The 27,602-nt window shown below is 47.5% G+C and overlaps 1 pseudogene; it reads left to right on the forward strand.

Annotated features, from left to right (window-relative positions):
- The first annotated feature begins 647 nt into the window (after positions 1-647).
- LOC106589107 (zinc finger and BTB domain-containing protein 8B-like) lies at positions 648-11,303 on the forward strand (annotated as a pseudogene).
- Positions 11,304-27,602: the final 16,299 nt, after the last annotated feature.

Consider the following 27,602-nt stretch of genomic DNA (forward strand, 5'->3'; position numbering starts at 1 on the left):
GTTGTGGATCTTCTCTTCAAGGCAGGGTGAGGGTAGTTGGTTGTAGACAGGGTCGCTTCTGGAGTTCTATCCTTTCTACATATCTCTGCTCACCCTCTCTCTTTCTTATCTCACATTGCTCTCAATCCTTCACATGAGGTCCCTTACTCTCTCAATCCCTCTCACTCTCCTAATCCCTTCCATTCTGTCCCTCTTTCTCTAGTGCCCATAGAGCAGTGTTGGGAAAATGGAGGTGACAGGTTACCAGTCCACACAGTTTTAACTCCTCCCTGGTTCCCATCCTCTCTCTTGCCCCCCCAGCTCCCATCCTCTCTCTCTCCCCCCCAGCTCCCATCCTCTCTCTCTCCCCCCCATGAAGAGGTGTTGTGGAGATGGAGGTGTCAGGTTACCAGTCTACACTGTTTTAACTCTCCTCCCGGTTCCCATCCTCTCTCTCCCCCCCAGCTCCCATCCTCACCCCCCCCTCCCATGAAGAGGTGTTGTGGAGATGGAGGAGTCCCACTGTTTTAACTCTCCTCCCTGGCTCCCTCCCTCTCCCCCATGAAGAGGTGTTGTGGAGATGGAAGTCAAGCTACCAGTCTACACTGTTTTAACTCTCCTCCCTGGCTCCCATCCTCTCTCCCCCCCCATGAAGAGGTGTTGTGGAGATGGAGGTGACAGGCTACCAGTCTAAGCTGCTGTGTGAGCTCAATGAGCAGCGGAAGAGAGTTTCTTCTGTGACTGCAGTATAGTCGTGGAGGGGCGGGTCTTCAAGGCCCATCGCAACGTCCTATTCGCCGGCAGCGGCTACTTCCGCGCCCTATTGGTCCACTACCTACAGGCGAGTAGTTTCTGAAGTTTACATAGTACTGATACATAGTTAAAGAGCCTGTGTTTTGTGAAAGAAAGATTGATAATGGCTATAGTAACAGTTGCCAATGACACTCCTGTTTTTTGGAAAGTATACTTGTAACTTTTATGTAGTTGTGTAAACTCTGTTCTAGTTTAATAGCCTGTTTACAGTACACCTTACTCCCTGGAATCTCTCCACCACCCTCCTCAGGACAGCGGTCAGCACCACAGCACGGCCTCTCTGGACATCGTGACGGCCGAAGCCTTCTCCTCCATCCTGGACTTCCTGTACTCGGGCCGACTGGACCTGCGCAGCGACAACGTCATCGAGGTGATGTCAGCGGCCAGCTACCTCCAGATGACTGATGTGGTGTCCTTCTGTAAAGGCTACATCCGCTCCTCTCTGGAGATCTGTAACAGGGAGAAAGAGAGGGATAGAAACAAAGAGACGGAAAGAGACGGTCCGGCTGACAGTGGAACCCCAGCCATGCCACCTCCCTCTTCCAGAGCCTCTGTACCTGTACCTGTAGCTGTACCGTCGTTGTCACTAGAGGAAGATGGAGTTACTAATGTAAGTTTAGAGCCCTCCCCTTCCACTGTCACAGACCCCCCATCCTCGGCAGCAGCCCTCCCCAGGGTCCCCACGCCCCCCGGCCCTAGCAGAGACTCTGAGAGCGACTGCAGCTCCAGAGGGGAGTTCCCATCTCATATTACTGGGGGCCTGACCCCCCCCCCAACCCCCACGGACACGGGAACCATCTGATGAACCCCCTTTCCCCCTCAACCTCTGGGTTGACCTCTGAACTGGTGCTCCCCAAGATCGAGTACGACCCCGATGACGAGGCCGAGGAAGGGTCCCCCGATACCAAAGACCTGCCGTTGTTTATGGTACCCTCCCTCCATGAAAGACTGGCATCTTCCAGCCCTTCCCCCAACAACGAGCGTTCCAACCTGGGCTTCGGGGCTGCCACGCCAGGCAGTTCATGGATGTGCTGTTGAGAGGTCGCTCCAGCCCCCAGAGGGACAGAGGGGAGCAGGGACAGATGTTTGCCCAGAGAATGGGCCTCTGGGGTGGGGGAGGCAGGGTGGATGCAGGCCTGGGGATGGGTGGTTCCTCTATTATGGAGATACAGAGCGACTGGTACGGAGAGGACACAGGTAATTACAATCATTAAGTTTTAACTCTATAAGGCTTGATATTAAACTTTATTTTCATCTTGTTACTTCCTAAATATGGCATTATTTTCTTACCACTATCAGGCTTTGACTTTTAGGGTTTTTCTTTCTACTTTCAAGTATATTTGCTTTAAAAAAAAAAAATACCATATAACATTGACTAAAGGACTAAATCATTGATCAATGCTGCCCCCTGCAGGAGATGGCTTGGTGGTGTCGGTTTGTACTGGATATTGATTGATTCATTGTTTAATTGACTTTCCTCCCCTGCAGGAGATTGGTGGTGCCGGTAAAGCTCCACAAGTGTCCGTTCTGCCCGTACACCGGCAAGCAGAAGGGCATCCTGAAGAGACACATCCGCTGTCACACTGGAGAGAGACCCTTCCCCTGTGAGACATGTGGCAAGAGGTTTACACGTCAGGAACACCTCCGCAGCCACTCACTCAGCGTAAGAGAGAGAGAGAGAGAGAGAGAGAGAGAGATTGTCTCGATCAATAATTTACTTCAGACAAATATGTAGCCACACGAAAATCATTAGAATCTGTTGATTAGGTCTGGCCATCTGTTGATTATGTCTGACCATCTGTTGATTAGGTCTGACCATCTGTTGATTAGGTCTGACCATCTGTTGATTAGGTCTGGCCATCTCTTGATTATGTCTGACCATCTGTTGATTAGGTCTGGCCATCTGTTGATTAGGTCTGACCATCTGTTGATTAGGTCTGACCATCTGTTGATTATGTCTGACCATCTGTTGATTAGGTCTGACCATCTGTTGATTAGGTCTGACCATCTGTTGATTATGTCTGACCATCTGTTGATTAGGTCTGGCCATCTGTTGATTAGGTCTGACCATCTGTTGATTAGGTCTGACCATCTGTTGATTAGGTCTGACCATCTGTTGATTAGGTCTGACCATCTGTTGATTAGGTCTGACCATCTGTTGATTATGTCTGACCATCTGTTGATTAGGTCTGACCATCTGTTGATTAGGTCTGACCATCTGTTGATTAGGTCTGGCCATCTGTTGATTAGGTCTGGCCATCTGTTGATTAGGTCTGACCATCTGTTGATTAGGTCTGACCATCTGTTGATTAGGTCTGACCATCTGTTGATTAGGTCTGACCATCTCTCTGTCTGACCATCTGTTGATTAGGTCTGACCATCTCTCTGTCTGACCATCTGTTGATTAGGTCTGACCATCTGTTGATTAGGTCTGACCATCTGTTGATTAGGTCTGACCATCTGTTGATTAGGTCTGACCATCTGTTGATTAGGTCTGACCATCTCTCTGTCTGACCATCTGTTGATTAGGTCTGACCATCTCTCTCTCTGTCTGACCATCTGTTGATTAGGTCTGGCCATCTGTTGATTAGGTCTGACCATCTCTCTGTCTGACCATCTGTTGATTAGGTCTGACCATCTGTTGATTAGGTCTGACCATCTGTTGATTAGGTCTGACCATCTGTTGATTAGGTCTGACCATCTGTTGATTATGTCTGACCATCTGTTGATTAGGTCTGACCATCTGTTGATTAGGTCTGACCATCTGTTGATTATGTCTGACCATCTGTTGATTAGGTCTGACCATCTCTCTGTCTGACCATCTGTTGATTAGGTCTGACCATCTGTTGATTAGGTCTGACCATCTGTTGATTAGGTCTGGCCATCTCTTGATTATGTCTGACCATCTGTTGATTAGGTCTGGCCATCTGTTGATTAGGTCTGACCATCTGTTGATTAGGTCTGACCATCTGTTGATTATGTCTGACCATCTGTTGATTAGGTCTGACCATCTGTTGATTAGGTCTGACCATCTGTTGATTATGTCTGACCATCTGTTGATTAGGTCTGGCCATCTGTTGATTAGGTCTGACCATCTGTTGATTAGGTCTGACCATCTGTTGATTAGGTCTGACCATCTGTTGATTAGGTCTGACCATCTGTTGATTAGGTCTGACCATCTGTTGATTATGTCTGACCATCTGTTGATTAGGTCTGACCATCTGTTGATTAGGTCTGACCATCTGTTGATTAGGTCTGGCCATCTGTTGATTAGGTCTGGCCATCTGTTGATTAGGTCTGACCATCTGTTGATTAGGTCTGACCATCTGTTGATTAGGTCTGACCATCTGTTGATTAGGTCTGACCATCTGTTGATTAGGTCTGACCATCTCTCTGTCTGACCATCTGTTGATTAGGTCTGACCATCTCTCTGTCTGACCATCTGTTGATTAGGTCTGGCCATCTCTTGATTATGTCTGACCATCTGTTGATTAGGTCTGGCCATCTGTTGATTAGGTCTGACCATCTGTTGATTAGGTCTGACCATCTGTTGATTAGGTCTGACCATCTCTCTGTCTGACCATCTGTTGATTAGGTCTGGCCATCTGTTGATTAGGTCTGGCCATCTGTTGATTAGGTCTGACCATCTCTCTGTCTGACCATCTGTTGATTAGGTCTGACCATCTGTTGATTAGGTCTGACCATCTGTTGATTAGGTCTGACCATCTGTTGATTAGGTCTGACCATCTGTTGATTAGGTCTGACCATCTCTCTGTCTGACCATCTGTTGATTAGGTCTGACCATCTCTCTGTCTGACCATCTGTTGATTAGGTCTGGCCATCTGTTGATTAGGTCTGGCCATCTGTTGTTTAGGTCTGACCATCTCTCTGTCTGACCATCTGTTGATTAGGTCTGACCATCTGTTGATTAGGTCTGACCATCTGTTGATTAGGTCTGACCATCTGTTGATTAGGTCTGACCATCTGTTGATTAGGTCTGACCATCTGTTGATTAGGTCTGACCATCTGTTGATTATGTCTGACCATCTGTTGATTAGGTCTGACCATCTGTTGATTAGGTCTGACCATCTGTTGATTAGGTCTGACCATCTGTTGATTATGTCTGACCATCTGTTGATTAGGTCTGACCATCTCTCTGTCTGGCCATCTGTTGATTAGGTCTGACCATCTCTTGATTAGGTCTGACCATCTGTTGATTATGTCTGACCATCTGTTGATTAGGTCTGACCATCTGTTGATTAGGTCTGACCATCTGTTGATTAGGTCTGACCATCTCTCTGTCTGGCCATCTGTTGATTAGGTCTGACCATCTGTTGATTAGGTCTGGCCATCTGTTGATTAGGTCTGGCCATCTCTCTGTCTGACCATCTGTTGATTAGGTCTGACCATCTGTTGATTAGGTCTGGCCATCTCTCTGTCTGACCATCTGTTGATTAGGTCTGACCATCTGTTGATTAGGTCTGACCATCTGTTGATTAGGTCTGGCCATCTCTCTGTCTGACCATCTGTTGATTAGGTCTGACCATCTCTCTGTCTGACCATCTTTTGATTAGGTCTGACCATCTGTTGATTAGGTCTGGCCATCTGTTGATTAGGTCTGGCCATCTGTTGATTAGGTCTGGCCATCTGTTGATTAGGTCTGACCATCTGTTGATTAGGTCTGACCATCTGTTGATTAGGTCTGACCATCTGTTGATTAGGTCTGGCCATCTGTTGATTAGGTCTGACCATCTGTTGATTAGGTCTGACCATCTGTTGATTAGGTCTGGCCATCTGTTGATTAGGTCTGACCATCTGTTGATTAGGTCTGACCATCTGTTGATTAGGTCTGGCCATCTGTTGATTAGGTCTGACCATCTGTTGATTAGGTCTGACCATCTCTCTGTCTGTCTGTCACTGGGTGTCTGTTTGCTATTGGGTTCTTCATAATGAGGAATCAGACCATCATCATGGTTATGTATATGTCTCCCTCTATCAGCCTGGTCCCTCTGTAGTCTGTCTCTCTCAGCCTGGTCCCTCTGTTCTGTAGTCTGCCTCTATCAGCCTGGTCCCTCTGTTCTGTAGTCTGCCTCTATCAGCCTGGTCCCTCTGTTTCTGTAGTCTGCCTCTATCAGCCTGGTCCCTCTGTTCTGTAGTCTGCCTCTATCAGCCTGGTCCCTCTGTTCTGTAGTCTGCCTCTATCAGCCTGGTCCCTCTGTTCTGTAGTCTACCTCTATCAGCCTGGTCCCTCTGTTCTGTAGTCTGTCTCTATCAGCCTGGTCCCTCTGTAGTCTGTCTCTATCAGCCTGGTCCCTCTGTAGTCTGCCTCTATCAGCCTGGTCCCTCTGTTCTGTAGTCTGCCTCTATCAGCCTGGTCCCTCTGTAGTCTGTCTCTATCAGCCTGGTCCCTCTGTAGTCTGCCTCTATCAGCCTGGTCCCTCTGTTCTGTAGTCTGCCTCTATCAGCCTGGTCCCTCTGTTCTGTAGTCTGCCTCTATCAGCCTGGTCCCTCTGTTCTGTAGTCTGCCTCTATCAGCCTGGTCCCTCTGTTCTGTAGTCTGCCTCTATCAGCCTGGTCCCTCTGTGTTCTGTAGTCTGTCTCTCTCAGCCTGGTCCCTCTGTTCTGTAGTCTGCCTCTCTCAGCCTGGTCCCACTGTTCTGTAGTCTGTCTCTATCAGCCTGGTCCCTCTGTAGTCTGTCTCTATCAGCCTGGTCCCTCTGTAGTCTGCCTCTATCAGCCTGGTCCCTCTGTTCTGTAGTCTGCCTCTATCAGCCTGGTCCCTCTGTTCTGTAGTCTGCCTCTATCAGCCTGGTCCCTCTGTTCTGTAGTCTGCCTCTATCAGCCTGGTCCCTCTGTTCTGTAGTCTGCCTCTATCAGCCTGGTCCCTCTGTGTTCTGTAGTCTGCCTCTCTCAGCCTGGTCCCTCTGTTCTGTAGTCTGCCTCTATCAGCCTGGTCTCTCTGTTCTGTAGTCTGCCTCTATCAGCCTGGTCCCTCTGTGTTCTGTAGTCTGCCTCTATCAGCCTGGTCCCTCTGTGTTCTGTAGTCTGCCTCTATCAGCCTGGTCCCTCTGTTCTGTAGTCTGCCTCTCTCAGCCTGGTCCCTCTGTTCTGTAGTCTGCCTCTATCAGCCTGGTCCCTCTGTTCTGTAGTCTGTCTCTATCAGCCTGGTCCCTCTGTGTTCTGTAGTCTGCCTCTATCAGCCTGGTCCCTCTGTTCTGTAGTCTGCCTCTATCAGCCTGGTCCCTCTGTTCTGTAGTCTGCCTCTATCAGCCTGGTCCCTCTGTTCTGTAGTCTGCCTCTATCAGCCTGGTCCCTCTGTTCTGTAGTCTGCCTCTATCAGCCTGGTCCCTCTGTGTTCTGTAGTCTGCCTCTCTCAGCCTGGTCCCTCTGTGTTCTGTAGTCTGCCTCTATCAGCCTGGTCCCTCTGTTCTGTAGTCTGCCTCTATCAGCCTGGTCCCTCTGTGTTCTGTAGTCTGCCTCTATCAGCCTGGTCCCTCTGTGTTCTGTAGTCTGCCTCTCTCAGCCTGGTCCCTCTGTTCTGTAGTCTGCCTCTATCAGCCTGGTCCCTCTGTTCTGTAGTCTGCCTCTATCAGCCTGGTCCCTCTGTTCTGTAGTCTGCCTCTATCAGCCTGGTCCCTCTGTTCTGTAGTCTGTCTCTATCAGCCTGGTCCCTCTGTAGTCTGTCTCTATCAGCCTGGTCCCTCTGTAGTCTGCCTCTATCAGCCTGGTCCCTCTGTTCTGTAGTCTGCCTCTATCAGCCTGGTCCCTCTGTAGTCTGCCTCTATCAGCCTGGTCCCTCTGTTCTGTAGTCTGCCTCTATCAGCCTGGTCCCTCTGTTCTGTAGTCTGGCTCTCTCAGCCTGGTCCCTCTGTGTTCTGTAGTCTGTCTCTCAGCCTGGTCCCTCTGTTCTGTAGTCTGCCTCTCTATCAGCCTGGTCCCTCTGTGTTCTGTAGTCTGTCTCTCAGCCTGGTCCCTCTGTTCTGTAGTCTGCCTCTATCAGCCTGGTCCCTCTGTTCTGTAGTCTGCCTCTATCAGCCTGGTCCCTCTGTTCTGTAGTCTGCCTCTATCAGCCTGGTCCCTCTGTTCTGTAGTCTGCCTCTATCAGCCTGGTCCCTCTGTGTTCTGTAGTCTGCCTCTCTCAGCCTGGTCCCTCTGTGTTCTGTAGTCTGCCTCTATCAGCCTGGTCCCTCTGTTCTGTAGTCTGCCTCTATCAGCCTGGTCCCTCTGTGTTCTGTAGTCTGCCTCTATCAGCCTGGTCCCTCTGTTCTGTAGTCTGCCTCTCTCAGCCTGGTCCCTCTGTTCTGTAGTCTGCCTCTATCAGCCTGGTCCCTCTGTTCTGTAGTCTGCCTCTATCAGCCTGGTCCCTCTGTTCTGTAGTCTACCTCTATCAGCCTGGTCCCTCTGTTCTGTAGTCTGTGTGTATCAGCCTGGTCCCTCTGTTCTGTAGTCTGTGTGTATCAGCCTGGTCCCTCTGTGTTCTGTAGTCTGTCTCTATCAGCCTGGTCCCTCTGTTCTGTAGTCTGTGTGTATCAGCCTGGTCCCTCTGTTCTGTAGTCTGTGTGTATCAGCCTGGTCCCTCTGTGTTCTGTAGTCTGCCTCTATCAGCCTGGTCCCTCTGTGTTCTGTAGTCTGCCTCTATCAGCCTGGTCCCTCTGTGTTCTGTAGTCTGCCTCTATCAGCCTGGTCCCTCTGTTCTGTAGTCTGCCTCTCTCAGCCTGGTCCCTCTGTTCTGTAGTCTGCCTCTCTCAGCCTGGTCCCTCTGTGTTCTGTAGTCTACCTCTATCAGCCTGGTCCCTCTGTTCTGTAGTCTGTGTGTATCAGCCAGGTCCCTCTGTTCTGTAGTCTGCCTCTATCAGCCTGGTCCCTCTGTTCTGTAGTCTGCCTCTATCAGCCTGGTCCCTCTGTTCTGTAGTCTGCCTCTATCAGCCTGGTCCCTCTGTTCTGTAGTCTGCCTCTCTCAGCCTGGTCCCTCTGTGTTCTGTAGTCTACCTCTCTCAGCCTGGTCCCTCTGTGTTCTGTAGTCTGCCTCTATCAGCCTGGTCCCTCTGTTCTGTAGTCTGTGTGTATCAGCCAGGTCCCTCTGTTCTGTAGTCTGCCTCTATCAGCCTGGTCCCTCTGTTCTGTAGTCTGCCTCTATCAGCCTGGTCCCTCTGTTCTGTAGTCTGCCTCTATCAGCCTGGTCCCTCTGTTCTGTAGTCTGCCTCTCTCAGCCTGGTCCCTCTGTGTTCTGTAGTCTACCTCTCTCAGCCTGGTCCCTCTGTGTTCTGTAGTCTGCCTCTATCAGCCTGGTCCCTCTGTTCTGTAGTCTGCCTCTCTCAGCCTGGTCCCTCTGTTCTGTAGTCTGTCTCTCTCAGCCTGGTCCCTCTGTTCTGTAGTCTACCTCTATCAGCCTGGTCCCTCTGTTCTGTAGTCTGCCTCTCTCAGCCTGGTCCCTCTGTGTTCTGTAGTCTACCTCTATCAGCCTGGTCCCTCTGTGTTCTGTAGTCTGTGTGTATCAGCCAGGTCCCTCTGTGTTCTGTAGTCTGTGTGTATCAGCCAGGTCCCTCTGTGTTCTGTAGTCTGTGTGTATCAGCCAGGTCCCTCTGTGTTCTGTAGTCTGTGTGTATCAGCCTGGTCCCTCTGTTCTGTAGTCTGTGTGTACTGATGGACATTGTGTGTGTATTGATGACGATGTTAACATGTGTTTGTCTCTTGATACCCAGGTTCACCGCTCCATTTGGCCCATGGTGTGTAAAGGGTGCAGACGAAGCTTCGCCGGAGCCCTGTCCCACGGACTCAAACGCTTTGGCCTGTGTGACAACTGTACCCGTGTTACGACCACGGGCCACGACGACTCACCTCCCGCCCACATCAACCTCGACGGCCAACCAGAGGCCATGGAACGCGGGGAAGGAGATAGTGATTGGCCCGTCTTCATGGATGATGCTGATGACATGGAGGCCGGGGGAGGGATTATAGAGGATCTGGGGGAGAAGGGAAAACCACACAGATGACTGTTAGAGATCCCATCAACAGTGGACACGAAGGAGAGGAGACAAGGAAAGGAAGAATTTAACTTTAGGATTAAAACTGGGTCCGATGTTTCCCTCTGTCTCCTCCCAGTGGTTTAAGAGGGGAACAATCCGAGACCGAGACAGAGTTCCATGTCAACCTTGTCTTGGCTACTGTATGATCAAGAGATGGTTCTGAACTGGAGTGAATTATGTTTAGCACGACCAACAAGACGTCGTGTTGTCCTGAGGAGGAAGACGTCGTGTTGTCCTGAGGAGGAAGACGTCGTGTTTTCCTGAGGAGGAAGACATCGTGTTGTCCTGAGGAAGACGTCGTGTTGTCCCGGGGAGGAGGAAGACGTCGTGTTGTCCCCGGGGTGGAGGAAGACGTCGTGTTGTCCTGAGGAAGACGTCGTGTTGTCCCAGGGAGGAGGAAGACGTCGTGTTGTCCCGGGGAGGAGGAAGACGTCGTGTTGTCCCCGGGGAGGAGGAAGACGTCGTGTTGTCCCCGGGGAGGAGGAAGACGTCGTGTTGTCCCGGGGAGGAGGAAGACGTCGTGTTGTCCCGGGGAGGAGGAAGACGTCGTGTTGTCCCCGGGGCGGAGGAAGACGTCGTGTTGTCCCGGGGAGGAGGAAGACGTCGTGTTGTCCCGAGGAGGAAGACGTCGTGTTGTCCCGAGGAGGAAGACGTCGTGTTGTCCCGAGGAGGAAGACGTCGTGTTGTCCCGGGGAGGAGGAAGACGTCGTGTTGTCCCCGGGGAGGAGGAAGACGTCGTGTTGTCCCCGGGGAGGAGGAAGACGTCGTGTTGTCCCCGGGGAGGAGGAAGACGTCGTGTTGTCCCCGGGGAGGAGGAAGACGTCGTGTTGTCCCCGGGGAGGAGGAAGACGTCGTGTTGTCCCCGGGGAGGAGGAAGACGTCGTGTTGTCCCGGGGAGGAGGAAGACGTCGTGTTGTCCCCGGGGAGGAGGAAGACGTCGTGTTGTCCCGGGGAGGAGGAAGACGTCGTGTTGTCCCGGGGAGGAGGAAGACGTCGTGTTGTCCCCGGGGCGGAGGAAGACGTCGTGTTGTCCCCGGGGAGGAGGAAGACGTCGTGTTGTCCCCTGGGAGGAGGAAGACGAGTACTCGGTCATGGTGGCTCAACGCACAAGGTGATTTATGCCATAACAGTCTGGAAAAACTCCCAGCACTACAATATGTCCATCCAACTTTGTTGTAAAACAGAGACTGATTCTGTGTGTCGTTGTATTGTATTTGATGGCAGATTGACAAACTGCTTCATGGAAAATCTGAAAATGCAATATGAGATTATTTAATGAATTGATGTCTATGGTTTAGATAATGTTTTGTTCAGTATTAATGACAACATAACATATACAGTATTATTATTTACAGGCATACCGGTATGTCGTTATTGTGATAAAATCAATGTTATTTTTGCACTTTATTTTCTATATGCAACAAGCCAACAATATCTGTACTCATACCTCTACCATGAAGACCAAATAAAAAATGATATATCTTGTGGCAGACCAGGGGGTTTGGTCAAGACGTTTACACAGATCAGACACGGACAGAGTAGGATTAGCTCAGCTTCAAGGGTGTTTATTTAAATAATACATCAAAAAGAAAAGGATAGGTCTCCCCATGAGACCCTCTCCGGGACGCTGTCTTCTGGGCTCCGGGTCTTGCTGTATGTCTTCTGGGCTCCGGGTCTTGCTGTATGTCTTCTTGGGTCCGGGTCTTGCTGTATGTCTTCTTGGCTCCGGGTCTTGCTGTATGTCTTCTTGGGTCCGGGTCTTGCTGTATGTCTTCTGGGCTCCGGGTCTTCCTGTATGTCTTCTGGGATCCGGGTCTTGCTCTATGTCTTCTGGGCTCCGGGTCTTGCTGTATGTCTTCTTGGCTCCGGGTCTTGCTGTATGTCTTCTTGGCTCCGGGTCTTGCTGTATGTCTTCTGGGCTACGGGTCTTGCTGTATGTCTTCTTGGCTACGGGTCTTGCTGTATGTCTTCTTGGCTCCGGGTCTTGCTGTATGTCTTCTGGGCTCCGGGTCTTGCTGTATGTCTTCTGGGCTCCGGGTCTTGCTGTATGTCTTCTGGGCTCCGGGTCTTGCTGTATGTCTTCTGGGCTACGGGTCTTGCTGTATGTCTTCTGGGCTCCGGGTCTTGCTGTATGTCTTCTGGGCTCCGGGTCTTGCTGTATGTCTTCTGGGCTCCGGGTCTTGCTGTATGTCTTCTGGGCTCCGGGTCTTGCTGTATGTCTTCTGGGCTCCGGGTCTTGCTGTATGTCTTCTTGGGTCCGGGTCTTGCTGTATGTCTTCTTGGGTCCGGGTCTTGCTGTATGTCTTCTTGGCTCCGGGTCTTGCTGTATGTCTTCTGGGCTCCGGGTCTTGCTGTATGTCTTCTTGGCTCCGGGTCTTGCTGTATGTCTTCTTGGCTCCGGGTCTTGCTGTATGTCTTCTGGGCTCCGGGTCTTGCTGTATGTCTTCTTGGGTCCGGGTCTTGCTGTATGTCTTCTTGGCTCCGGGTCTTGCTGTATGTCTTCTGGGCTCCGGGTCTTGCTGTATGTCTTCTTGGGTCCGGGTCTTGCTGTATGTCTTCTTGGCTCCGGGTCTTGCTGTATGTCTTCTGGGCTCCGGGTCTTGCTGTATGTCTTCTGGGCTCCGGGTCTTGCTGTATGTCTTCTGGGCTCCGGGTCTTGCTGTATGTCTTCTTGGCTCCGGGTCTTGCTGTATGTCTTCTGGGCTCCGGGTCTTGCTGTATGTCTTCTGGGCTACGGGTCTTGCTGTATGTCTTCTGGGCTACGGGTCTTGCTGTATGTCTTCTGGGCTACGGGTCTTGCTGTATGTCTTCTGGGCTACGGGTCTTGCTGTATGTCTTCTGGGCTACGGGTCTTGCTGTATGTCTTCTGGGCTCCGGGTCTTGCTGTATGTCTTCTGGGCTCCGGGTCTTGCTGTATGTCTTCTGGGCTCCGGGTCTTGCTGTATGTCTTCTGGGATCCAGGTCTTGCTCTATGTCTTCTGGGATCCGGGTAGTGCTTGCTCTATGTCTTCTGGGCTCCGGGTCTTGCTGTATGTCTTCTGGGCTCCGGGTGTGCTTGCTCTATCTCTTCTGGGCTCCGGGTCTTGCTGTATGTCTTCTGGGCTCCGGGTCTTGCTGTATGTCTTCTGGGCTCCGGGTCTTGCTGTATCTCTTCTGGGCTCCGGGTCTTGCTGTATGTCTTCTTGGCTCCGGGTCTTGCTGTATCCTGTCGGGATCAAAACTGCACTCACTCCTGTCACCTCTGTAACCGTCCCAAACTATACGGGAGTCCTTTCTTCCCCCCACTCTCCCTGTGTGCTGCTTTTCTGGCAGCCTTATGGCCTTGCACAGCTGGTGAGCTGTATGTGTATATATATATATATATATATATATATATAATATGTGTGTATGTATGTGTTTTAGTTCACAACAACATATATACTGTATACATTTAAGTAATTAACGTGTGCTGGTGATTTAGAGGCATTTCACATGCATGAGTTGGTAATAGCAGGCACCAGTGGAGGCACCTCAGAACAGGAAGGGGAGGACCATCCTCCTCAGAACAGGAAGGGGAGGACCATCCTCCTCAGAACAGGAAGGGGAGGACCATCCTCCTCAGAACAGGAAGGGGAGGACCATCCTCCTCAGAACAGGAAGGGGAGGGCCATCCTCCTCAGAACAGGAAGGGGAGGACCATCCTCCTCAGAACAGGAAGGGGAGGACCATCCTCCTCAGTGAATTTCATTAAAATAGTAAAAGTTGTCCTTTTCAGATAAAACTACTAAATATATTCACGTCATCAAATAATTGATTAAAACACACTGTTTTGTAATGAAGGTTTACAGTAGCCTCAACAGCACTCTGTAGAGTAGCACCATGGTGTAGCTGGAGGACAGCTAGTTTCCGTCCTCCTCTGGGTACATTGACTTCAATACAAAACGTAGGAGGCTCATGGGTTTTCTCCCCCTTCCATAGACTTCCATAGTAATTTTTACAACTTGCAGAGGATGTCCTGCAACCTGTCAGAGCTCTAGCAGCATGAACTGACATGTTGTCCACCCAATCAAAAGATCAGAGAATGAATCTAGTACTGAAAGCATAAGCTACAGCTAGCTAGCACTGCTGTGCATAAAATGTGGTGAGTAGTTGACTCCGAGAGAGAAAGACAACAGTTGAACAGTTTTGAACAAATTAATGTATTTAAAAATGAAAAAGCACGAGAGAGAGCTAGCTATATTTCGTTGTATTTTTTTCTCACTTTCACTTAACTAGTGAATGCAGCTAGCTAGTTTAGCCTTCTCATACACCTGGCTCAAACAGAGAGGGATGGTTATGTTAGCTAGCTGGCTATGGTTATCCAACACTGGAACTCTCCAAGTCAAGGTAAGCTTTTGGTTTTATTAATTTATTGCCACTGGGGCCTGCTAGTGTAACTGCTAAACTGCTTGCTGAAAAAGTGAGAGAAGGAGAGTGTGTAGATGGGAGAAGGATTTATACAACGAGTTAAATGTTCATGCTGTTTGTACGTGGCTGCTATGAAAGGGATCATGCTGTTTGTACGTGGCTGCTATGGAAGTGAACAGTGTTTACATGTGATCATGGGTGTATTCATTCTGCCGATTCTGTTGAAAAACATTTCTTAAACGTTAGCAAATGGAACAAAATGGGGATAAGCACACCTGAATTTGTCCAATAGAATGTATAATTTGTAACGGTTGGTCTAATGATTACACCCTGGATCAACTCGGGTCCGGCAGGAGTGTGCAAGTTAGAATTGAATGTGTCACCGTCTGTCACCTTGATTACTCCCAATGTTTCTCTCGTCCTGTGCACCTACATTGTAAAATTCATTCATAGGCTAGGTTGTAGCATCCTCAAGATGGGTATAGGGAACATGTGAGTATCGTGGAGTAGCCTAAACCTATCGATGCTACATTGAGCTGAATATTGTTGACTATCATCCAATATGCTGTAATAGAAATAAGGCCATGCTCATCTTAAACATCACCGAACTGCCACTGGTCTCCTCCCTCATGCTTGTGTACCCAAAATGACACCTCTTTTGGGTATTTTTCAGCAGGGCCTGTGGAAGGACTCCAGATAACCTGCGTTTTACAGTGAGAAAAGGGTTAGACTAAATTGATGATATGGTTTGGGAAGGTACTCTGGTCCTCAGGCTACCTTTTTAACCACCTGTGTAACCCCATAACACAAACCAATTCATGTTTATGCCATGCTGAATATGAATTTAGTTATCTTAGCTGTCAGCTTGTAAATATGTTTTGCCAAATTACGTTCACCTTTATGCAGATTTTAGGGTTGGAATCAGATTATATACCACCTACAACAAAACACAACAACACAACAATACACAAATGGCTCTGGAAGAAATGGCAGCAGTGTTACGGCGCCTAACCAATTGTGCTATTATGTGTTTTTTTTCTCGTGTTATTTGTAATTTATTTTGTACATAATGTTTCTGCCACAAAAAAGAGCTTCTGGATATCAGGACAGCGATCATTCACCTCGGATTAGACTAAGATTTTTTTCTTCCAACAAGCAGGACGCACAGGACATTCTCCAAACACCCAAAATCCCCGTCATTGGCAAGAGAAGGAGACTCAGGTATAGAGGACACAGGGCGGGGTGCCTCGTAAGGATCCGCAGAAGGCGAGTGGGAAAGCTGCCATTACCGTCAATATTACTTGCCAACGTGCAATCATTGGACAATGAATTAGACGAGGTACGATCACGAATATCCTACCAGCGGGACATCAGAAACTGTAACATCTTATGTTTCACAGAATCGTGGCTGAGTGATGACATGGATATTCAGCTAGCGGGATATATGCTGCACCGGCTAGATAGAACAGCACACTCCGGTAAGACGAGGGGGGAGGGTCTGCGTATTTGTAAACAACAGCTGGTGCACGAAATCTAATGAAGATTTTGCTCGCCTGAAAGTAGAGTATCTTATGATGAACTGTAGACCACACTATTTGCCAAGAGAGTTTTCAGCTATACTTTTCGTGGCTATTTATTTACCACCACAGATGGATGCCGGCACTAAGACCGCACTCAGTCAGCTGTATAAGGAAATAAGCAAACAGGAAACCGCTCACCCAGAGGCGGCGCTCCTAGTGGCCGGGGATTTTAATGCAGGGAAACTTAAATCAGTTTTAACTCATTTCTATCAACGTGTTAAATGCGCAACCAGGGGGAAAACAATTCTAGATCACCTGTACTCCACACACAGAGATGCATACAAAGCTCTCCCTCACCCTCCATTTGGTAAATCTGACCACAATTTTATCCTCCTGATTCCTGCTTACAAGCAAAGATTAAAGCAGGAAGCACCAGTGACTCGGTCTATAAAAAAGTGGTCAGATGAAGCAGATGCTAAACTACAGGACTGTTTTGCTACCACAGACTGGAATATGTTCCGGGATTCTTCCGATGGCATTGAGGAGTACACCACATCAGTCACTGGCTTTATCAATAAGTGCATCGAGGACGTCTTCACCACAGTGACTGTACGTACATACCCCAACCAGAAGCCATGGATTACAGGCAACATCTGCATCTTTTTACCCCTTTTTTCTCCCCAATTTCGTGGTATCCAATTGGTAGTTACAGTCTTGTCCGTACGGGAGTTGCAGCGATGAGACTCGGGAGAGGGAAAGGTCGAGAGCCATGCGTCCTCCGAAACACAACCCAACCAAGCCGCACTGCTTCTTGACACAACGCACATCCAACCCAGAAGCCAACCGCACCAACGTGTCGGAGGAAACACCGTACACCTGGCGACTGTGTCAGCGTGCACTGCGCACCGGCCTGCCACAGAAGTCGCTAGTGCACGATGAGACAAGGACATCCCTGCTGGCCAAACCCTCCCTAACCCGGACGACGCTGGGCCAATTGTGCGCCGCCCCATGAGTCTCCCGGTCGCGGCCGGCTGCGACAGAGCCTGGACTCAAACCCAGAATCTCTAGTGGCACAGCTAGCACCGCAATGCAGTGCCTTAGACCACTGCGCCACCCGGGAGGCCCCCATCGGAGCATCCTGACTGGTTGCATCACTGCCTGGTACGGCAACTGCTCGGCCTCCGACCGCAAGGCACTGCAGAGGGTAGTGCGTACGGCCCAGTACATCTTGAACAAGTAATCAAAATGGCTACCCGGACTATTTGCATTGTCCCCCCCAACCTATTTTTTACGCTGCTGCTACTCTCTGTTTATCATATATGCATAGTCACTTTAACCATACCTACATGTACATACTACCTCAATCAGCCTGACTAACCGATGCCTGTATATAGCCTCTCTACTGTATATAGCCTCTCTACTGTATATAGCCTCGCTACTGTATATAGCCTCGCTACTGTATATAGCCTCTCTACTGTATATAACCTCTCTACTGTATATAGCCTCTCTACTGTATATAGCCTCTCTACTGTATATAGCCTCTACTGTATATAGCCTCTACTGTATATAGCCTCTCTACTGTATATAGCCTCTCTACTGTATATAGCCTCTCTACTGTATATAGCCTCTACTGTATATAGCATCTCTACTGTATATAGCCTCTCTACTGTATATAGCCTCTCTACTGTATATAGCCTCTCTACTGTATATAGCCTCTACTGTATATAGCCTCTCTACTGTATATAGCCTCTCTACTGTATATAGCCTCTACTGTATATAGCCTCTACTGTATATAGCCTCTCTACTGTATATAGCCTCTACTGTATATAGCCTCTACTGTATATAGCCTCTCTACTGTATATAGCCTCTACTGTATATAGCCTCTACTGTTTATAGCCTCGCTGCTGTTATTTTCACTGTCTTTTTACTGTTGTATTTATTTCTTTACTTATCTATTGTTCACCTAAACCTATTTTTTACTTAAAAATCGCACTGTTGGTAAGTAAGCATTTCACTGTAAGGTCTACACCTGTTGTATTCGATGCACGTGACAAACTATGATTTGATTTGAATTTAACCCCCCCACTAATTGTATTGATCTCTATTAGACTGGCTAGGTTAGCATACCTAACATGGACATTTCAATATTGTCAGCTTGCTGTTAGCTAAATTGGCAGCAAGATTGCTAGCCAACTGAGAACCAACTAACCAACCATAGACAATTTATAGACATTCGTCTGTACACCGATTGTGTAGCTATATAGACAATTCTATTCGTAATGGAGTGGTTTCCAGACAAGGGTGGAAAAGATGGCTACCAGATTGAGTTACTTTTATTTGCTAACGTCAGTCAAAGATAGAATGAAGAGACAAAACATGTTTACTCTGATGATGATAGCTACAAGTCTAGCAGTGACTACCATGGCATAGGCTAAATTGATTGACAGTTTGTATCTTAAAGATAGCTAGATTGGATTCTGCTTTTTCTAGCCATACCGTTGCTGACAGGTGTATAAAATTGAGCACACAGCCATGCAATCTCCATAGACACACATTGGCAGTAGAATGGTCTTAAATGAAGAGCTCAGTGACTTTCAACGTGGCACCGTCATAGGATGCCACCTTTCCAACAAGTCAGTTCATCAAATTTCGGCTCTGCTAGACCTGCTCCGGTCAACTGTAAGTGCTGTTATTGGGAAGTTGAAACGTCTAGGAGCAACAAGGACTCAGCCACGAAGTGCTAGGCCACATAAGCTCACAGAATGGGACCTCAAAGTGCTGAAGCGCGTAATGCGTAAAATTGTCTGTCCTCGGTGCAAAACTCGCTATCGAGTTCCAAACTGCCTCTGCAAGCAACGTCAGCACAATAACTGTTCGTCAGGAGCTTCATGAAATGGGTTTCCATGGCCGAGCAGCCGCACACAAGCCTAAGATCACCATGCGCAATGCCAAGTGTCGGTTGGATTAGTGTAAAGCTCGCCGCCATTGGACTCTGGAGCAGTGGAAACACGTTCTCTGGAGTGATGAATCACGCTTCACCATCTGGCAGTCTGACAGACGAATCTGGGTTTGGCGGATGCCAGGAGAACGCTACCTGCCCCAATGCATAGTGCCAACTGTAAAGTTTGGTGGAGGAGTAATAATGGTCTGGGGCTGTTTTTCATGGTTCAGGCCCCTTAGTTCCAGTGAAGGGAAATCTTAACGCTACAGTGACATTCTAGACGATTCTGTGCTTCCAACTTTGTGGCAACAGTTTGGGTAAGGGTCTTTCCTGTTTCAGCATGACAATGCCCCCCCGTCCACAAAGCGTGGTCCATACAAAAATGGTTTGTTGAGATCAGTGTGGAAGAACTTGACTGGCCTGCGCAGAGCCCTGACCTCAACACCATCGAGCACCTTTGGGATGAATTGGAACGCCGACTGCGAGCCAGGGCCTAATCGCCCAACATCAGTGCCCGACCTCACTAATGCTCTTGTGGCTGAATGGAAGCAAGTCCCCGACAACAATGTTCCAACATCTAGTGGAAATCCTTCCCAGAAGACTGGAGGCTGTTATAGCAGCAAAGGGGGGACCAACTCCATATTAATGCCCAAGATTTTGTAATGAGATGTTCGACGAGCAGGTGTCCAGCTAACGTTACGTTACTTCTAATCGAGAATCTTCCACTTTGTTGATTCCATATGTGTTATTTCATAGTTTTGATGTCTTCACTATTATTCTACAATTTAGAAAAATAGTAATAAAAAAAAATTAAGAAAAACCCTAGAATGAGTAGGTGTGTCCAAACGTTTGACTGGTACTGTAGGTATACATTTAGAATACATTTCAAAGATAAGAAAGATGTTCCCTGTCTTCCCTGTGGCTCAGTTGGTAGAGCACGGTGTTTGCAACGCCAGGGTTGTGGGTTCGATTCCCATGGGGGACCAGTAAAAAAATAAATAATAATAATTCATGAAATGTATGCATTCACTACTGTAAGTCACTCTGGATACGAGTGTCTGCTAAAATGTAAAATGTATCTTATCTAAGAATGAATCAAGGATTGTTCATATTTTAGCTAGGCAAGAAAGTTTAGAAATAGGGCAATAATTATTTAGGTCACAAGGGTCACAACCTTTGTTAGGGTTGGAGTACACGGGTCGACCTTCCAAACCTTGGGGATGGTACCAGATATAATCGTCAATTAAAATCAATGCATATACTCTTAAATTGTTCTGATGCCGGGGATAGCCAATCCAGATTTCAAAAAGGCTAAAATGACCAACTCCAAGGACAGATATAATGCTTAACATGCTTAACACCCCGGCCATCCTACAATCTAAGCTTGATGCCCTCAATCTCACACAAATTATCAATGAACCTACCAGGTACAACCCCAAATCCGTAAACACGGGCACCCTCATAGATATCATCCTAACCAACTCGCCCTCCAAATACACCTCTGCTGTTTTCAACCAAGATCTCAGCGATCACTGCCTCATTGCTTGCATCCGTAATGGCTCTGCAGTCAAACGTCCACCCCTCATCACTGTCAAATGCTCCCTAAAACACTTCTGCGAGCAGGTCTTTCTAATCGACCTGGCCGGGTATCCTGGAATGACATTGACCTCATCCCATCAGTAGAGGATGCCTGGTCATTCTTTAAAAGTACTTTCCTCACCATCTTAAATAAGCATGCCCCACTCAAAAAATGTAGAACCAGGAATAGATATAGTCCTTGGTTTCACTCCAGACCTGACTGCACTTGACCAGCACAAAAACATCCTGTGGCGTTCTGCATTAGCATCGAATAGCCACCGTGATATGCAACTTTTCAGGGAAGTTAGGAACCAATATACACAGGCAGTTAGGAAAGCAAAGGCTAGCTTTTTCAAACAGAAATTTGCATCCTGTAATACAAACTCAAAAAAGTTCTGGGACACTGTGAAGTCCATGGAGAATAAGAGCATGCATCTCTGATCAGTGTGGTTATAACTCCCCCTTGTCCTCTGATTAGTTATTAGCAGTATGGTTATAACTCCCCTTGTCCTCTGATTAGTTATTAGCAGTATGATTATAACTCCCCCTTGTCCTCTGATTAGTTATTAGCAGTATGGTTATAACTCCACCTTGTCCTCTGATTAGTTATTAGCAGTATGGTTATAACTCCCCCTTGTCCTCTGATCAGTTATTAGCAGTGTGGTTATAACTCCACCTTGTCCTCTGATCAGTATGGTTATAACTCCACCTTGTCCTCTGATCAGTATGGTTATAACTCCACCTTGACCTCTGATCAGTTATTAGCAGTATGGTTATAACTCCACCTTGTCCTCTGATCAGTATGGTTATAACTCCACCTTGTCCTCTGATCAGTATGGTTATAACTCCACCTTGTCCTCTGATCAGTATGGTTATAACTCCACCTTGTCCTCTGATCAGTTATTAGCAGTATGGTTATAACTCCACCTAGTCCTCTGATTAGTTATTAGCAGTGTGGTTATAACTCCACCTAGTCCTCTGATTAGTTATTAGCAGTATGGTTATAACTCCCCCTTGTCCTCTGATCAGTTATAAGCAGTATGGTTATAACTCCACCTTGTCCTCTGATCAGTATGGTTATAACTCCTCCTTGTCCTCTGATCAGTATGGTTATAACTCCTCCTTGTCCTCTGATCAGTATGGTTATAACTCCACCTTGTCCTCTGATTAGTTATTAGCAGTATGGTTATAACTCCACCTTGTCCTCTGATCAGTATGGTTATAACTCCTCCTTGTCCTCTGATCAGTATGGTTATAACTCCTCCTTGTCCTCTGATTAGTTATTAGCAGTGTGGTTATAACTCCACCTTGACCTCTGATCAGTATGGTTATAACTCCACCTAGACCTCTGATCAGTATGGTTATAACTCCACCTTGCCCTCTGATCAGTGTGGTTATAACTCCCCTTGTCCTCTGATCAGTATGGTTATAACTCCACCTTGACCTCTGATTAGTATGGTTATAACTCCACCTAGTCCTCTGATCAGTATGGTTATAACTCCACCTTGTCCTCTGATTAGTATGGTTATAACTCCTTGTCCTCTGATCAGTATGGTTATAACTCCACCTTGTCCTCTGATTAGTATGGTTATAACTCCTTGTCCTCTGATCAGTATGGTTATAACTCCACCTAGTCCTCTGATTAGTTATTAGCAGTATGGTTATAACTCCACCTTGTCCTCTGATCAGTATGGTTATAACTCCACCTTGACCTCTGATTAGTTATTAGCAGTGTGGTTATAACTCCACCTAGTCCTCTGATTAGTTATTAGCAGTGTGGTTATAACTCCCCCTTGTCCTCTGATTAGTTATTAGCAGTATGGTTATAACTCCACCTTGTCCTCTGATTAGTTATTAGCAGTGTGGTTATAACTCCCCCTTGTCCTCTGTTTAGGTGGAGTTTGGATTTTGTGAAATTTACCTCGACTTAAGTAGGATATATATAAGTTGGTAGCATATCAGACTTGCAGCCATGTTTCATTGTTGCCTGTCTAGTGCCGTAACCAAACCAGTGGGATGTTTCCTCTTCCAGGTTTACTCCAGGCTCTCTGCCCGGCGGGCCCGTCGACAACCGCTCCTGGGGTTACCGTAGAAACACGAAGCTCATCGAGCTGATGGACCTGCCCACCATCATAGAGGTCAGGGGTCACAGGAAGGGAAGTCCTACCGTGGGACGAACACAACTGGGGGCGAATGCCACGTTCAAAATAACTGGCAACTCTGTGATTATACGAGATCAAATCACGATTTCAGTCATCTTTCAGGTCGGAAAGTCGGAGCTTTAGAAAGAAACCCGAGTTGGAATTGGATGACCGTTCAAAACTATTTTTCCCAGTCGGAGCTCGTTTTGTTCTCTGTTCCTAGTTGTTTTGAACGCTCGGAAGTCGGACATTTCCGAGTTCCCAGCTGTTTTGAAGAACGCGCGTGTGTGTGTGTGTGTGTGTGTGGTTAGCTACTGCTTGTGTAAACTGAGTTTGTACTAGTTTCAAACTTAGTGTACACATCCAATAACTTGCAGGTGCTGGGTAAAAAAAAAAAAACACTTGACATAAAGACAGGTACCTGCACAGTGATGAATGATGCTATCCATCTTTATTACATGAACTGAGTTTTCACTAACTGGGTAAACTTCTGTTTATTGACACCGGTCCTCTTTATCATGTCTCGTTAGTGTGTCTGGTGGACTCTGCCTGTGTCTCGGAGTAAACATCCCCTGATCTCTCGTTGTTTCATCAGGACATGGTGTATGTGGTGGCCCTGGGTGGTAACTATCTGCTGAACATAGGACCCATGGAGGACGGTATGATCTCCCCTCTCTTTGAGGAGAGGCTGAGGGACATGGGGGGGGGGGGGGGCCTGGCTGGGGGTCAACGGAGAGGCCATCTACTCCTCCAAACCCTCCTCCAAATACAATACAATACAGTCTGGTGGGAGACAATACAATACAGTCTGGTAGGAGACAATACAATACAGTCTGGTAGGAGACAATACAATACAGTCTGGTAGGAGACAATACAATACAGTCTGGTAGGAGACAATACAATACAGTCTGGTAGGAGACAATACAATACAGTCTGGTGGGAGACAATACAATACAGTCTGGTAGGAGGCAATACAATACAGTCTGGTAAGAGGCAATACAATACAGTCTGGTAGGAGACAATACAATACAGTCTGGTAGGAGACAATACAATACAGTCTGGTAGGAGACAATACAATACAGTCTGGTAAGAGGCAATACAATACAGTCTGGTAAGAGGCAATACAATACAGTCTGGTAGGAGACAATACAATACAGTCTGGTGGGAGACAATAAAATACAGTCTGGTAGGAGACAATACAATACAGTCTGGTAAGAGGCAATACAATACAGTCTGGTAGGAGACAATACAATACAGTCTGGTGGGAGACAATACAATACAGTCTGGTAAGAGGCAATACAATACAGTCTGGTAAGAGGCAATACAATACAGTCTGGTAGGAGACAATACAATACAGTCTGGTAGGAGACAATACAATACAGTCTGGTAAGAGGCAATACAATACAGTCTGGTAAGAGGCAATACAATACAGTCTGGTAGGAGGCAATACAATACAGTCTGGTAGGAGACAATACAATACAGTCTGGTAGGAGACAATACAATACAGTCTGGTAGGAGACAATACAATACAGTCTGGTAGGAGACAATACAATACAGTCTGGTAGGAGACAATACAATACAGTCTGGTGGGAGACAATAAAATACAGTCTGGTAGGAGACAATACAATACAGTCTGGTAGGAGACAATACAATACAGTCTGGTAAGAGGCAATACAATACAGTCTGGTAGGAGACAATACAATACAGTCTGGTAGGAGACAATACAATACAGTCTGGTAGGAGGCAATACAATACAGTCTGGTAGGAGACAATACAATACAGTCTGGTAGGAGACAATACAATACAGTCTTGTAGGAGACAATACAATACAGTCTGGTGGGAGACAATACAATACAGTCTGGTAGGAGACAATACAGTCTGGTAGGAGGCAATAATGAAGGGTGACTGGACCAGACTGGTAATAATGAAGGGTGACTGGACCAGACTGGTAATAATGAAGGGTGACTGGACCAGACTGGTAATAATGAAGGGTGACTGGACCAGACTGGTAATAATGAAGGGTGACTGGACCAGACTGGTAATAATGAAGGGTGACTGGACCAGACTGGTAATAATGAAGGGTGACTGGACCAGACTGGTAATAATGAAGGGTGACGGGACCAGACTGGTAATAATGAAGGGTGACGGGACCAGACTGGTAATAATGAAGGGTGACGGGACCAGACTGGTAATAATGAAGGGTGATTGGACCAGACTGGTAATAATGAAGGGTGACTGGACCAGACTGGTAATAATGAAGGGTGATTGGACCAGACTGGTAATAATGAAGGGTGACGGGACCAGACTGGTAATAATGAAGGGTGATTGGACCAGACTGGTAATAATGAAGGGTGATTGGACCAGACTGGTAATAATGAAGGGTGAGTGGACCAGACTGGTAATAATGAAGGGTGACTGGACCAGACTGGTAATAATCAAGGGTGACTGGACCAGACTGGTAATAATGAAGGGTGACTGGACCAGACTGGTAATAATGAAGGGTGACTGGACCAGACTGGTAATAATGAAGGGTGACTGGACCAGACTGGTAATAATGAAGGGTGACGGGACCAGACTGGTTATAATGAAGGGTGACGGGACCAGACTGGTAATAATGAAGGGTGACTGGACCAGACTGGTAATAATGAAGGGTGATGGGACCAGACTGGTAATAATGAAGGGTGATGGGACCAGACTGGTAATAATGAAGGGTGACTGGACCAGACTGGTAATAATGAAGGGTGACGGGACCAGACTGGTAATAATGAAGGGTGACTGGACCAGACTGGTATTAATGAAGGGTGACTGGACCAGACTGGTAATAATGAAGGGTGACGGGACCAGACTGGTAATAATGAAGGGTGACGGGACCAGACTGGTAATAATGAAGGGTGACTGGACCAGACTGGTAATAATGAAGGGTGACGGGACCAGACTGGTAATAATGAAGGGTGACGGGACCAGACTGGTAATAATGAAGGGTGACTGGACCAGACTGGTAATAATGAAGGGTGACGGGACCAGACTGGTAATAATGAAGGGTGATTGGACCAGACTGGTAATAATGAAGGGTGATGGGACCAGACTGGTAATAATGAAGGGTGACTGGACCAGACTGGTAATAATGAAGGGTGACTGGACCAGACTGGTAATAATGAAGGGTGACTGGACCAGACTGGTAATAATGAAGGGTGACGGGACCAGACTGGTAATAATGAAGGGTAATGGGACCAGACTGGTAATAATGAAGGGTGATTGGACCAGACTGGTAATAATGAAGGGTGATGGGACCAGACTGGTAATAATGAAGGGTGATGGGACCAGACTGGTAATAATGAAGGGTGACTGGACCAGACTGGTAATAATGAAGGTGACTGGACCAGACTGGTAATAATGAAGGGTGACGGGACCAGACTGGTAATAATGAAGGGTGATTGGACCAGACTGGTAATAATGAAGGGTGACTGGACCAGACTGGTAATAATGAAGGGTGATTGGACCAGACTGGTAATAATGAAGGGTGACTGGACCAGACTGGTAATAATGAAGGGTGACTGGACCAGACTGGTAATAATGAAGGGTGACTGGACCAGACTGGTAATAATGAAGGGTGATTGGACCAGACTGGTAATAATGAAGGGTGACTGGACCAGACTGGTAATAATGAAGGGTGACTGGACCAGACTGGTAATAATGAAGGGTGACGGGACCAGACTGGTAATAATGAAGGGTGATGGGACCAGACTGGTAATAATGAAGGGTGACGGGACCAGACTGGTAATAATGAAGGGTGATTGGACCAGACTGGTAATAATGAAGGGTGACTGGACCAGACTGGTAATAATGAAGGGTGATTGGACCAGACTGGTAATAATGAAGGGTGACGGGACCAGACTGGTAATAATGAAGGGTGACTGGACCAGACTGGTAATAATGAAGGGTGACTGGACCAGACTGGTAATAATGAAGGGTGACTGGACCAGACTGGTAATAATGAAGGGTGACTGGACCAGACTGGTAATAATGAAGGGTGACGGGACCAGACTGGTAATAATGAAGGGTGACTGGACCAGACTGGTAATAATGAAGGGTGACGGGACCAGACTGGTAATAATGAAGGGTGACTGGACCAGACTGGTAATAATGAAGGGTGACTGGACCAGACTGGTAATAATGAAGGGTGACGGGACCAGACTGGTAATAATGAAGGGTGACTGGACCAGACTGGTAATAATGAAGGGTGACTGGACCAGACTTGTAATGCAGTAATGTCCTGAGGTGTGATAACATTTCAGATGGTCATAATCTTTTATCTGTCTGATTAGAAGGCTGTAGAAATATTATACCTAGAGCAGTCTATATTGGGATTATGGATTAAAAAATGACCTGGGAACTAATACATTGATTTCTAAACTGAAACATGAAATAATTGATACAACTTGGAGAGGCTTGAGTCAAATTACTTCTTTATTGTAATATCTTGAATTACAACAGACTGGGCTTTTACTGCCATCTAGTGGAAAACTGTCATCCTAAATCTTAAAACAAGTCATGAGACTGTATATATATATATCCGCTAGGCTACCTGCTCTAACCGCCAGGCTACCTGCTCTAACCGCCAGGCTACCTTGCTCTAACCGCCAGGCTACCTTCTCCTACCGCCAGGCTACCTGCTCTAACCGCCAGGCTACCTGCTCTAACCGCCAGGCTACCTTCTCTAACCGCCAGGTTACCTGCTCTAACCGCCAGGCTGTCCTTCTCTAACCGCCAGGCTACCTTCTCTAACCGCCAGGCTACCTTCTCTAACCGTCAGGCTACCTGCTCTAACCACCAGGCTACCTGCTCTAACCACCAGGCTACCTGCTCTAACCACCAGGCTACCTGCTCTAACCACCAGGCTACCTGCTCTAACCACTAGGCTACCTGCTCTAACCACCAGGCTACCTGCCGCCCCAAAGAAGATATAGTGTGGATGTTGTCCAATAAGGTACAAAGATGTAACAGACAGCACCTTTATGCTAACTGAATATGATTGTCTCTCTTCTCAGTTCACTATACTTGACAACCCGTCCGTACCTCTGAGGTGGGTATCAACGACACCAACAGGACTGGTGGTACTCATGCCTAAACACAGGCCAGTTTCCCCGGAGCAAGGCTGGGTCCTGAAACTAGAGGGAGTAGCCTGAAGGGCAGTGAACCTAAAACTGTTGTTACTATA

This window comes from Salmo salar, chromosome ssa27, assembly GCF_905237065.1.
Source record: "Salmo salar chromosome ssa27, Ssal_v3.1, whole genome shotgun sequence".
NCBI lineage: Eukaryota > Metazoa > Chordata > Actinopteri > Salmoniformes > Salmonidae > Salmo > Salmo salar.